Here is a 13,396-nt window from a genome sequence, read left to right as displayed (position 1 = left end):
AATTTGGTTTTGTAAATAAAGTTTTATTGACATCGCCATACTCAGCATTTACATCCTGTTCAGTGCTGCTTCTGGCTGCAGCTGCAGGGCTTAGGAGCCACAGAGCCCTTTAGGCTCCCAGAGCTGAGAGCATTGACCTTTGCCTTGTTTGTGAAAGAGGTGACTGACCCCTGTGCTCAAGGTGGCCTTTCCGTGCCCTTTAACCCATAGCATAGGTCTCTGTGCCATCCTCTCCCTTTGCTGTGGTGTGCACTTCCTGGTACATTTCTGTTAGCTCTTGACATTTCCAGAGCATTGGGTCTTGCAAATTGAATTTGCATGGCACCAGGAATAGACCTGATGGCAGGGTGTGGGACACTCCCTATGGGGACCCTGCCCAGGGGCATAAGCTTACTTTTCCAGTCAACTCCCTGAACAGTGAGCCTTTGTGGGACAAGGTACTTCACGACATGACTTGACCTCTCTGCAGTGCACCCAATCCCTGCTTGGCTCAGATGTCCCCCAGAGAGGTTGTGTGAGTATCCCCAGTAGAGGCAGCACTCTGTGTGGTGGCATTGACATGGCATCCAGGAAAGTCAAAACCAGAGGGACATGTCGGGCAGTTGGAAGCAGATGTCTGCGTCCATGGAGAGAAGGATGGGCTAGACACTCCTACAGGGGGTGAGCTGAGAAGCACTTCCTTGGCTTTTTCACAGCCGTGTAGGCTGCATGCCATGCTGTGTACCCATGCTGTGCTGAAGCCCCAGACTTTGAGTCTCCCACAGCTGCTGTGTCCTGGGGCCAGGGTAGGATTAAGCAGACTTCAGCAGGAGAAAGGTGAAAACCCTGGTTGCGGGGTTGGGATGGCACAGTCATAAAACTCCTGCACATGAGGCCCCTGACTTAGAGCCGTATAGCAGCTGTGACAAGCCAGCTCTGGTGACACTCATCTGCAATGCCAGGCCATGGGGGGTAGAGGCAGTAGGATCAGTTGTTTAATTATCCTTGGCTACACGGCAAGTTCGACGCCAGCCTGGGCAACTTTGTCTATGAAAATAAGACAAAACTAGGTCTTGACTCTGAGCATCACTGCCTGTACCTGGCACGGTTGCCCCACCCCAGGTAAGAAACCCCTCTGTCCAGAGGCCATAACTGCAGGAGACCCCTGGCCAAGTGTCTATACCGCGCCTTGTTTGACTGGACTGTGCTGAGGACCAACCACACTCTCAACAGGAAGGACATGGGAGAGGCTGTTTCTGTGAGGTCCCAGGCCCTGAGACGGCCAAGAATAAACCCTGTCCTTGGGAAAGCCATGGAGACTAGGAACCCACGGGATCTCTGCAAACACCAGGGCTGGCAGAGGACTCTGATCCTCTACAGCAGCTGCTCTCAATCTGTGGGTTCTACATCAGCGCTCCTGCACACCAGACATTTACACTACAGTTCCTCACAGTAACAAAGTTACACTCATGAAGTAGCTCTCCAATAAGTTTATGTTGGGATGACAACGACATGAGAACTGAAATAAAGAGTCACAGTGTTAGGAAGGGTAAGAACCGCCATTCTATAGGAACCCAGGCATCTGTACTCGGTGTCTGGAAGTGTGATAGGCTAGGCTTCACCCTCAGCGATGCCAGCATGTGGGCACCAAGCCCAGGTTCCACCCCAATGCTTACTGGATATGTGCAGGCCTGGTTCCATCAAGAAGTAATAAAGGAACCCTTGGCAAAAAAACACTGGGTACCAAACAGGTCAGGAAAAGACATCCCCTCTTCTGCAACTCCTCTCAGGAGGGCTAGTCTTCCCAGGAGGCCCCGGCTATATCAAAACCTTGTCTCCCAGTGCTTGCCCATTGGTGTCTTGGCCATTTTCAGATTTGAGGACTTTGAACAGAATAGCTTCCAGCAGATTTGCATCAATGAATCCAACAAGTAGTTGCAGTCCTACTTCACCCAGCACATCTTCAAGCTGGAGCAGGTGGGAGTGGACACCTATTCCCCAGCCCAGCCCAGCCATCACCCTGAATGTCAGCTGTGTCCCTCAGTATCAGCAGGATGGGGCCTGGGCACCGTAGGTTCCCCAGGACCTAAAGCTATGTCCTTGAACTCAGTGCCATGCTCAGCCCTTCCAGCCTCTTTCAACCCTTCTGGAAGCTCAACTGCTCCTGCAGCAAGGCAGCAGTGTGCACATTCTGTCACGTCATTTGTGTGTGTTTACAGGAGGTCAGAGCCTGTCCCCTCTGGTCCTTTCTTTTGCTGTATTTGCCTTTCTGAGGAGGCAGCACCCACAGGTATGGGAGGCAACCACATGCATATTCTGCAGCCATGTCTGATTCCTCTGAGGCTCAGTCCCACTTACACACCTACCCTCCAACCTCCCCCCTCCATGTCACCCCTGGGGCTCTGTAAACCTTCCTGCTTTCTGTCTTTATATAACTGGTGACACTGCAGCCCTCAGTGGTGTCATACAGTGTTAGTTTGTCTTTGCACTGCCTGGAGGTCTGACTTAGGAGAATGGCTACCATTCTCATTCCTGTTCAAGGATCAGAATCTGAATCCTGTGTAAGGCTGAATAATATTCCAGCACATGGCTGGGCCATGTTGAATTCACACAGTCACCTATGGATTTTATGTTTTGGCTTGTAAACACACACATATAAGACTCAAGTGACACCCAAGTGGAGAATTGCTGGAGTCCTCCATGGCTTTCTGAACTGTCTGAGAGACCATCCTGTCCACAGTGTATAGGGCACCATCTACTCATAGCTCACACAGCATGAGAAGATTAGTGAGGGTTAACCTGGCTTCTCTGTCTCCTACTTTCTGCCACACTAGCCCTAGCATCTTTCTGTATTGCAGTGAATGTTTAGAACCCAGGAGGATGGCAGCTTCCTTGCTCAAATATAGCAAGTTCCTCCTTGCCTGCTTTGAGACTGAGTCTCATGCAGCCCAGGCTGGCTTTGATCTCACCATTAGTTACGATGGCCATGAACTCCTGGTTCTCATGCCTCAGACGTCTCTGAGCGCTGGGTGACAGGTATGCACCACTCTTAAGTCCTGCCACTGGGACAAGAGTGAGCAGAGCCAGCTCTGAAGCACACACTTTGCTGGTGTCAGGGATGACTGACTTATGATCCTGTCTTCCTTGCCCATGGCCCTTCTCCTTGGTGCATGCCATCCTTCCTCCCTGTGACTCATGGGGGACACCAAGCCTGAGGATGTCAGGAAGAAGTTTACTTACTTCACTGGGTTGGAGGCTGTTAGGTTCCTGCGTCAGTAGGTGCGATTCAAGCTAGAAGGTTTGTGGCATGAGAAACTGGAACAGAACTGGAATGGCAGGAACAATCGTCGCCTGGCTCTGAGAAGACCAGGTGGGCAGAAACTCATCGTTGGGCAGGTAGTGAGCTCAAGACCAGGCTGGGCATTGCTCAGTGCACGTGAACAGGTGTGCTTACATGGACATGTGTTTCCCCCACATGGTCACCACTTATCCAGGCACGGTGAATACTCCAAGGAGCTTTTTATGTTTTAACATTGTGTGTGTTTGTGTGTCCATACATACATATACACACATACATTCGTACATAAACACGAATACACGTACCTGAAAACACATGCATATACATGACTATACACATTCATGCTCATGCACAGATATATACACACCTACATGCATACACACATACATACACACACATACACACATACATGCATACACACATACACATATACATACACACATACACACACATACAATACATATACACACATACAAATACACCTATACACACATATAGACAGACATATACACACATGTACATATACACGTATACACATACATGCATACACACATTCATATCCACATGTACATACAGACATATACATATATACTCACATACATGTAAGCACATGAGTGGAAGCCAGAGGACAGCTTGTCCCTTGGTTCTCTCCTTTTTACCACGTGGGTCCTGGGGATTGAGTCAAGCTCATCAGACTTGACAGCAAGCCCCTTTAACTGTAGAGCCCTCTCATTGGCTGCCAGTTGCCTCTTTCCACAAATTCTATCCATGGTGGAATGTTTACAGTTGTTATTCTCATGATTCCTTCAGCAATAGCGCAGACATTATTTACACTGCATTAGGAGTTATAATTCATGTAGATGTCAGGAGAGCTGGAGGCGTGCATGAAGAAGAGAGCCCACTTTCAATGTCATTATGTGGTATTGCCTTAGGCCCTTTTATACACTCCCCTGGCTTTGTCTGAGTATATGTTTGAGGTCTCTCTATGACTGTGCAAAGAAGTAAGAGATAGGGCTGGGCCACAAAATAGGAAAGTACTTGTTCATCCAAAAACAAAAACAAAAAACAAACAAACAAACAAAAATAGCTCTAGGGTTAAATATTGGTGCTAGTACTGAACTACACAGCCAGAAGGTATTTTTCTAAGTAAATAACACAATATTGGGGATGACAATATGATCAAATATCCTACAACATAAGTTTGCAATGTTACCTACATTTTATAAATCAAGTCTGACCACCGTTTTGGTTGTTTCCAATCCTGTCTGAGTGCATCATCACGGGAATCCCAAGGAAAATCAGAAATGGGTTCTTGAAGCTGTTGCACAGGGCCAGTATAGACCTAAATACCACAGAGGAAACCTTGATTCTTATCACAAGGGATCATTCACCATCCCTCTTGTCACATAACTTATGACAAGAGGTCACCTTTCCTAAACTTAGCCTTTTTCCTGAGTGCTGCAGAAGGGAAGACCTGGTGTCAAGGGGTCTGGATTCAAACCACAGGACACTGAATTCATTTAAATAGGTGTAGTTTATTAATGCACACACCAATACAGTTCAACCAGAGCAACAGCTCACAACTGTGTACTGGACATTGCTAGGCCCCGCTCATTGCAAAATCCACATGGGCTCATGCACAAGTGCTAGAAATGCTTCGGTCTGTGGGCCCTGACTCAGGCCATTTTACACATAATTGTTCCTATTTTCCTTGAATCTATTGGGTCCTATGTGAAGAATACACTTTGGGAACTTGTTAAGATTAACAAACCTCATAACATACAAAACATAACAGGGTATGTGACCAGCACCACACAGTTCAACGTCAGAGTTTTTTGTTCTTTGTTAGTGTTTTTCTTGGCATCCATGATGTGGAGGCGTATTACAGAGCAATAGGAAAGAGCTGGCTGCTGTGTAACAAATTCACTGCTATTAAGGTAGGTATGGGGGCAAGACCTCAGCAATAGCCCTTAAGATCGGAAGGAGATGATGTGTTTAATAACTGAAAGGAGCTGCCTCAGCTGTGTTTCTCTGCCTGCTCAGTGCCCATTCAACATCACTCTGTCCCTGAAGAGGAACTCAAGGTCTGCCCCCAGCTGCCTGTGAGCCAGGAAGAGGCACAGAAAGGCAAGGCCACAGCACTGGTTTCCAATCCCTCAGTAATGCTGGATTTCCAATAATGTACTTGTATACACAAATACACTGTGGTAAGTTGCAATAGATACTAATCATTTCTCACATAGGGCAGCAGTTGATTGCCTACAACTAATTCTATTAAAAAAAAAAAGAAACCTGGCTCTTGTAGAAATATATAAAGAAATACCTAGGATGGTGGGGGATGAATTCTGCCATGGACTGAACTCGTGGAAGTGGGGTTGGGAGAAAGATGCTGGTTAAATAGCCCACCAGGTTCACATTGTGTCAACTTGATTTAATCTAAGGACAAAGAAGTGGAGTATCTCTGATGGCTTTCTTCTAGTCCCTTTAAAGCATCACTGGGGTTTGAACTCAGAACTTCACACTTCTTGATGGGGCAACTACACTCAAGGAAGCTTAAGACTGTCATAGGCACAGTATTATGCTATATATACAGAGTAGATAATACTAAGATGTTCAGATGGTGATGTCCATTTGTATGCACTCTTAATGTGGACCTAAAAAAAGAGAGATCAAGGTCCTTAAAATAGAAAGATCAGTTCCAGTTGTTTTCTACCATTCCAAACAGAACGACTGGTAGGGAGAGAATGGTAAATAATCGAGAATTCGTAGATGATGCTTTGAATGAAGTGTGGATTTCTGTGCTGGTTTAAAACAGGGTCTCAAGTATCACATGTTGCCCTCTACCTGGCTGGCCAGGATCACCTTGAGCTCAGATAAACCTCCTTTCAGTTTGAAATAATTAGGCTTAAAAGAGTGGCCTCCAAGGACTGTGCACACAGCATTAGCCTTTCACAGTTGAGGTGTGTAACCCACAACTATAGTTTTAGCCATGTTTTTCCATGTCTACCAGCTATTTCAGATTGTTGCTGTTCTATGCCTGACAATCAAGGATGCAGAAAAATAACCTGATACAGAGTAAGGACATGGTGATCACATCTTTGCCTCTTCCGTACATACTGGATGAGGTTTGTTAAAATTCCAATATTGCAAAAAGCTTTATATAGGGCCCATCACATTAAGGGTCACTATGCACTGTTCTATCTAAAATGGCCTAATCAGAACTGACTCCCATATAACACTTCCTGCAATCCTCATATGAGAAGCTTGAGCTTTTAGTTTTGACTTTGTCTTTTCTCGTTCTTTCTTATTTTTTGCTATATAAGTTGAGACAAAGGTAGTTAAGGCCATGAATTTGCCCCCAAAATTTGAACTACGGATGTGATCAATCAGTGTTAGTGGGTGCATTCTATAAAGTATTCATTTTTTACTATTATAAATGTGTTTTACTATGATAAATGTGTTACTACTTTTGTGTTTGGTGTGGTGGCCATTTCCCAGTGTACAGGTGCTGGGACCTTGCTCTATCCACTTAATGATGTTTATAGCCTCATTTTAGACATTTCTGTGCACCCTCTATATCTCTTGTTTATTTTATTTTTCTGATAGAAGCTCATGGTACATCTTACTCAGGCCTGTGATCAGTGCTCCTTTAGCGACATTGGTGCAGAGAGCAGAACCCCACAAGCAGCATGAGGTTCCCTTCACTGGTGTCTCCAATATTGCATTTTCCTCTGCCAACTGGTCTCCACACTTTTCCTAGCACCTTAAAGACTTCAACTCTTTCTCCTAAGGAATTTTCTGGCAATTGTCGATTGCTAAGCACATGACTTCATGAGTGTTCCCTTAACACACACCCATGTTGTAACCTACCATGCAGACTATTTCTTGATGTGATATAAAGCACCTGTACATAATGAGACAGGAGAACTTTTGACTGCATATTCAAGCTGGTGTGAAATCTCATGAAGTTTAATGGCTTACATTGGTGAATGAGGACAATTTGAGTTAGGATGAGACATTTTTTGGGAAAGATTTGAAAGGAAACATTCATTTGGATGCATAGGAATTACTAAGGTTTTTATAATCAAACCTTGAGGAAAATTTGGCTTTGGAAGCAGGAGATGCTCAGTGGCTTTGCCCCAGGAAAGTCTCCTGGAAAGGGCACCTCTGCTTATGCTCAGTACAGGGAGAACATTAGCAGGGAGGCAAACTCTGCTCCCCATGACATCAGCTGTCCCTTCTATGACATTCTATTGTCTCCTAGAGAGTTCTGGAATCCTCTGTGATGTCACCAGTGTTGTAGTGACGACCAGTGCCCTAGTTTCTCTCAGTCTGAGTCTGGCAGTTACAAGCTAAGACATGTTTTCCCGTCTTCGCAAGCGTTTTGGGAGGGGGAACGTCGATTCTGGAGAGACTAGAGTGAAGGAGTCTGGCCTTTCGTCTCAAAGTAATGATGGACAAAGACAGCACTTCTGGGGAATGTGGAGTAAGTTCTGGGCAGTGTATTTTGAGCTTCCTGCCAGGGTGGCTGCAGGCTTACGCTGACCTTTCTAGCAATGGGCCACAACAACTGGAGCATCTGAAAAGGAATTGAATTTCCATGAATATCACAATTCCTGAAAGTCAGGATTTCAGAACTTTAGTTTCCCCATCCCCACTGGGAGGATATGGTAAGGCCAATGCTATTATACTGTGGACTTCTGGTCTTTACTTTTCAGTTCATTTGTTATGTTACATTGATATAATAACCTCATCAGTAGTCATGGAGGGTCCACCTTTTCTGAGTTTAGACAGGGCAGCAATGTATTTCACTATCATTGCTTCTTTAAATACAGTGGGTATCTGACAGTAGTAACAGGGAGAGATTGTGCTCCAGGCAATAACCTTATGTTCTTAGACCTTCACTGATTTCTTCTAACTGGCAGGGTCATCGTTAGCTTTATATATTAGAGTGTGTGTTACAAACATGTTTCTAAAATACCAAAACTATTTGGATCGTGTAGACCAAGATTCAGCCTGTAACCTATTCGCACTTCTGGGGCATTTGGTATTTCACATAGGGACACTGATAAGTCTGTTGAACATATCCTCCCCGGAAATGCGTTTTAAATCCAAAGTTGTTGGCTTAGAGTATCGGGGTAGGGCATCTGAGTGTCTCCAATCACTCAAGTTTTCTGGATGGTGAATTTATCATCTGAGTTCTGAAGCCACAGGAGTGAGGGTCCTGAAACCAAGCTGTACCCTGTTCAGCTGATGATAATCCTGGAGAAGCCATCTCCGTGGTACATGTAAGCACGTGATGTCCGGCATAGAGAACACCTGGCTGCTTATGTCTCTTGGTATCTATAGAGTAGTGGGAGAACTGAGATCCACTGAGGAGGCCTCTTAAGCATAGACCAATCGCCTAGCAGTGACACTGGGTTCCTGGCTTATTCTCCTGTTTAGGCCTCACTGAGGTCTATGAACACTCTATGCATTCTCCCCATGCAGGTTCACTTGTGTTCTTCTACCTACAGACGCTGGGAGAGAAACATCATCCCCTGGCACTGAACTAAGCGAGAATCAGGCCAAGAAGGAAAAGGAGAGGCTGATTAAAGAGCTGCAGCTCATTACCGAGGAGAGAAATGACCTGAGAGATCGCCTGAGGTTTCTGACAGAGAGATCCATGAAGAACAGGTATGAATCGCTCCAAATGCTCTTGTTTCATTCCTGGGTCTGCAAGGTCACCTTCTTATCCTATTAAGGTTTTGGGTTCTAGAAAGCTGTGCCTCCCTAACCACCCTGTGCTAAACCTCACCTCCCATATAGTGGAGATTCAGAACCTGACCCTTCCTGAGGAGTGAGATTGAAAATGGACTCATCTGCTTCCATTTATTTTAAAGCAGAACTTGTGGTCTGAATGAAGAATTCAGGGATAAAGTCAGGGAGAGTGAGTTCCCAGTGTGCATTTGCAAAGCCCTTGACAGCTGGTGGCTTTGCAAGATTGTAATTGCAGTGAGTTTATGGTGAGTCTCTGTATTTGCTAGGCAGGTGACTGAGTGCTGGAAGATCCAGGCAGCAGCCTGGGGTAATTTAGGACCCACCCTGAGTTCATATATTCCTAAATGCCGATGTTCATTGTATTCTATCATTTGGGGCCAGGTCACACTTCAGGCCAAATCCATATTATGAAGACCTGGAGAGAATGGAGGAGGCGGTCATGTCAATTCTGCACAACTTAGAGATGGAGAACACTGAGGTCCATGAGAACAACCATAAGCTGAAGAAGGAGATTACCTTCTCTAGGTAAGTCCTGGTCAGAAAGGCTATCACTTGTGGAATGGCCATTTCTGACTTTCTTTGTTCTGGATTGGACGGTCTTCAGCTCTGGTTCTATCTCTTGTGCTATTTACCCATCAGTGTTCCAGGGTCATTAGGACTCAGTTTTCAGTTCCATAAAAGACTGTTCCTCATCCCAGGATTGTCGAGGCATCTTCAAAAGGCTCTAGAGAGAATAGCACTGATTGAAGTCAGCAGAAGTTTATTAGGCTGACCTGGACCTATGGTGTCACACCAGGTTTTACAACACTCAGTGCGTGGACCACATGGTTAGCATGACCTTCTCTTGGTTCTAGTGACCTCTTTTGAGGGTGTTGGCCCAGTACTAATTCATGTTGCCCCCATGCATTGGGCTTTCATGGATAGTTGTGGATCCATGTTCTTTCTCAGAGGTGTGGACACTAATTGGTGTCAGGCCAAGCAAACAATTTATTCTTCCCCGAATTAACTCTTTATGTTCTGTGCAGCAGCCTTATATGTATCAAGATGCATTTTATTAAGTCTTCATGGGTATCTGGGACCTGGTAGAGTTAGTGGGACTTGGGAGTAGGAATGGGAGAAAGGGCCAGCATGATCTTACTATGCAGACTGTATTTCCAGAAACCTGCTCAGCCAGCTCCTGATGGAGAACACATGTAGGAAGAAGTTGGTCCCACTGAAGCAGGAGAGCAAGGAGGTACATCTTGATTGTGCACTGAACCAGAAATATTTGGTTGACTTTAACAAGAAAGATAAAGACCATCAACGGACAGAACCAGCATTATCAGGTAGGGACCTGTTAGTTTAACAATATCTGATAAAATTTGCCAATTTGATACATCTTTGCTTCTCTTACCACCTTTCTAATTTACACTCACAACCAGCCAACCACCTCATGTAATGGAATTGTTCATTGCTCTGCCTATGCACAAGTATTCTGGGAAGTTAACCACTTTTCAGAAACTGAATTATTGTGCAAGCATATTTTGCTGCTCGTTTTGAAGCTGCAGTCTAGAAATGGTGACAGATGAATAACATATCATATTATTGCATATCCATGTGATACATTGGATCCTATGTAGAGTTTTGAACAATTTCTTGGTTCTTTGACAAATGACACTCTGTGGTCATGTGATCTCTTGTGTAGGAAGCACCTTTGGGATAAGAACCAAGTGCAAATGTCAAATTAGTACTTGTCATTGGCTTTATCCTTGGTGACATATGGACATCTCCTTTCTTCCTGCAACCTGATGAGGTCTCTTGCCATTGCCCTGTTCTTGTTTTGCACTGGTATAAGTCTGGGTCCCATATTGGCAGCCCACATTACTGTGAGGCTCTCTGGAGATTTTGCCCTGCCCACAGAGTTAGCAACAATGATATCACTTAAAATGTCCATGTCGACTGTCCAATAGAACTGAGGTGGTAGAAGGCAGCATTCTGACAGCTGGCTTGCATTTCCCCACCAAATCAGTGTCTGAAAAACTGCCTTCCTCTCCCAGGTCTCAGAAAGTGCAAGAGAGCTGGAATTGGACACACAGCAGTAAGAGAGCTTCCTGAAGAATAAGTTGCTTTCTCAGGAGTCCCTGATGACCAACATCCTGAATGGTAACAACATTTTTTGGATGAGTATTCATCCTCTGAGTTAATTTGTCATTTCTTAGAGACGCTAAATTTATATACCACTAAGCCAGCCTGACTGATTGAAGTCTTACTTTCTTCTCAGAAAACAGCACTTGAGAGACAACTTGGGGGACCGCCTTTCATTATGTGGGCTAGAGGAGAAACAGCAATACATCTGTGCTTCTAAATGTTCCTTAAGAATATGCTTTTAGAAATATTTTTGTTATGATTTTAATTGAAGTTTTCTTTTTGTTGTTTCATATTTATATGTTCTTGTTACTATTTTTACTTTAAAATATTTTTAAATATTTTTATTCATTTTAATCCTGTTTTGTTGTAAAAATGTATTTGTTATGAATAAAAATTGAATTCTATGTCTTGACTCTTAAGACCATCATTCTTACTCAAGGGTTCTGTCCCCTCCTGTGGACTTAGAACTGACAGCTACACATGGATCTCTGCATGTTCCATGGAGCCTGGGCTAATAAGTGAATTCAAAGTCACCAAGGGGTACTCAGTGTGACAGTGTCTTTTGTGTGGAGAATGTGGCTGTTCCTCGGACACACACTTTATGATGTAATCACTGACACACTTTACCCAATTGTTAGGGTCCATGTGGTTCTTCTGAGAGAGCAGCAGGTGCTCTACCCTGTGAGTCATCACCACATCTCCTGCAGGTGGCTTTTGTTATTCCACATGAGGTACTGTATTAGGTGGACAGGATCACCTATGATTAAATAGAGAGATCTCAGGAGATGTGTGTTCACAGGGAACTTACTGAGCTGTGCGTGCTCAACGTGTTAGGTTGCCAGGCATCCCTACAGGGCTCTGGTGTCCCCACTGCTCATTGTGGGTCAGGATCGTCCTCCAGCATCACTTAGTGTCCATATTAGAGCAGATCATTCACCTGTTATCAATGATGACCATATGTATTCTGCACATCTGATAAAATACAGAATAGAAACTAGCTTCTTGTAGGCCAGCTTGGCATAATCAGTTTTTTGATTGTTAGCAAGAAAATTATTGTAATCTAAGCAGTTTAGGAAGGAACCTCAAGAGCATCCATAGTGAATGCAGCCTGCAGCTGTGAACACAGGTTTCTGTTGGAGAGCAAGCCTGTGCAAGCCCAACCGAGGTGGGACAGTTCAAGCTACCCTTTTTCCATGGCCAATCTGGGATCGTATTGAGAATGTATTTTTTCCAGGTGACTGATTTCCAATTTGTGGAATTCATCTAACTTGCTGAGAGTGCAGGTGACTCAGAGAGTTAAAGTACAGAAGAACCAATCCAGTATGTCCACAAAAGCTTGCTGTCACCCCAGGGCTTTTAGAAGCTCAGCAGCTAGAGAAGCAATGTAGTATTTGGTTATTCTCATGCTTAGTTCTAGTCATTCACTATAAGCTGACCATGACACAAAAAGTGTCATCTGTGTCAAAACTAGTTGTAACTAGATTTACACCACACTATCACATCACTACCGTATTTGAGGTTCTCAGTTACTATCTAAGAACCTGGAAGAGGCCTGGGTCTTGCTACACAAACTCATAATTTATGTCTTCATGACACTGTGTGCTTTGTTCTGTTGATGCCACCATTGGCATACAATACCTTGGATACTTTGTGCTGACATCTGTGACATGAGACAATAGTTCATGTCATCCTATCCTGAATAAAATGTCCTTAGAGTACAGTGTAGTGGGAGGGGCCTTCTTTTCCTGTGAGATAGCAAAACATTTCCAGTCTTCAGTCAAGTCTGACAGCCATTGTCCAGTACCTGTCTTGAGTTGTCCACATTTTCAGCTAAGAGTCTTCATCCAGGCTGCTCTATAATTCTGTAGAAGATTAATAGGGTTCCAGCCCTAGGATTTAATTCAGTGTGACTGCACTTGCCGAACATGCTCAAAGCCCTGAGATCCACCCTAGCCCTCTGTGCTTTAGAGAAAGAAAATAAAGAACCACATTGCAGTTGAAGTTTCTCATCCAACAAAAGGAGAGCCTGCATAGGGCCTTTAAGTAACTCTAAACCCCAGCTTCTGCCCACAACTCCCTCCATCAATTCCATGATTGGTGTGTTTTCACTACTACTCACTTTCTTCTGTGTGCAAAGAATGTGCACCATGTCAGTAAGTGTGTGTGTATGTGTGTGTTTGTGTGTGTGTGTGTGTGTGTGTGTGTGTAGTCCCTAGTGAAAACTGTTGAGAT

The 13,396-nt window shown here is 44.5% G+C and overlaps 1 protein-coding gene across 3 annotated transcripts in view; it reads left to right on the top strand.

The window, feature by feature from the left end:
- Window positions 1-13,396, top strand: part of LOC147999107 (uncharacterized) — a 924,037-nt gene that overhangs the window by 27,351 nt on the left and 883,290 nt on the right. The window lies entirely within an intron of this gene.

This window comes from Rattus norvegicus, chromosome 19 (genome assembly GCF_021556685.1).
Source record: "Rattus norvegicus strain SHRSP/BbbUtx chromosome 19, alternate assembly SHRSP_T2T, whole genome shotgun sequence".
In the NCBI taxonomy this organism is placed as follows: Eukaryota; Metazoa; Chordata; class Mammalia; order Rodentia; family Muridae; genus Rattus; species Rattus norvegicus.
Note: the sequence above shows the minus strand (reverse complement) of the source record. Positions and strands in the feature narration are given on the sequence as shown.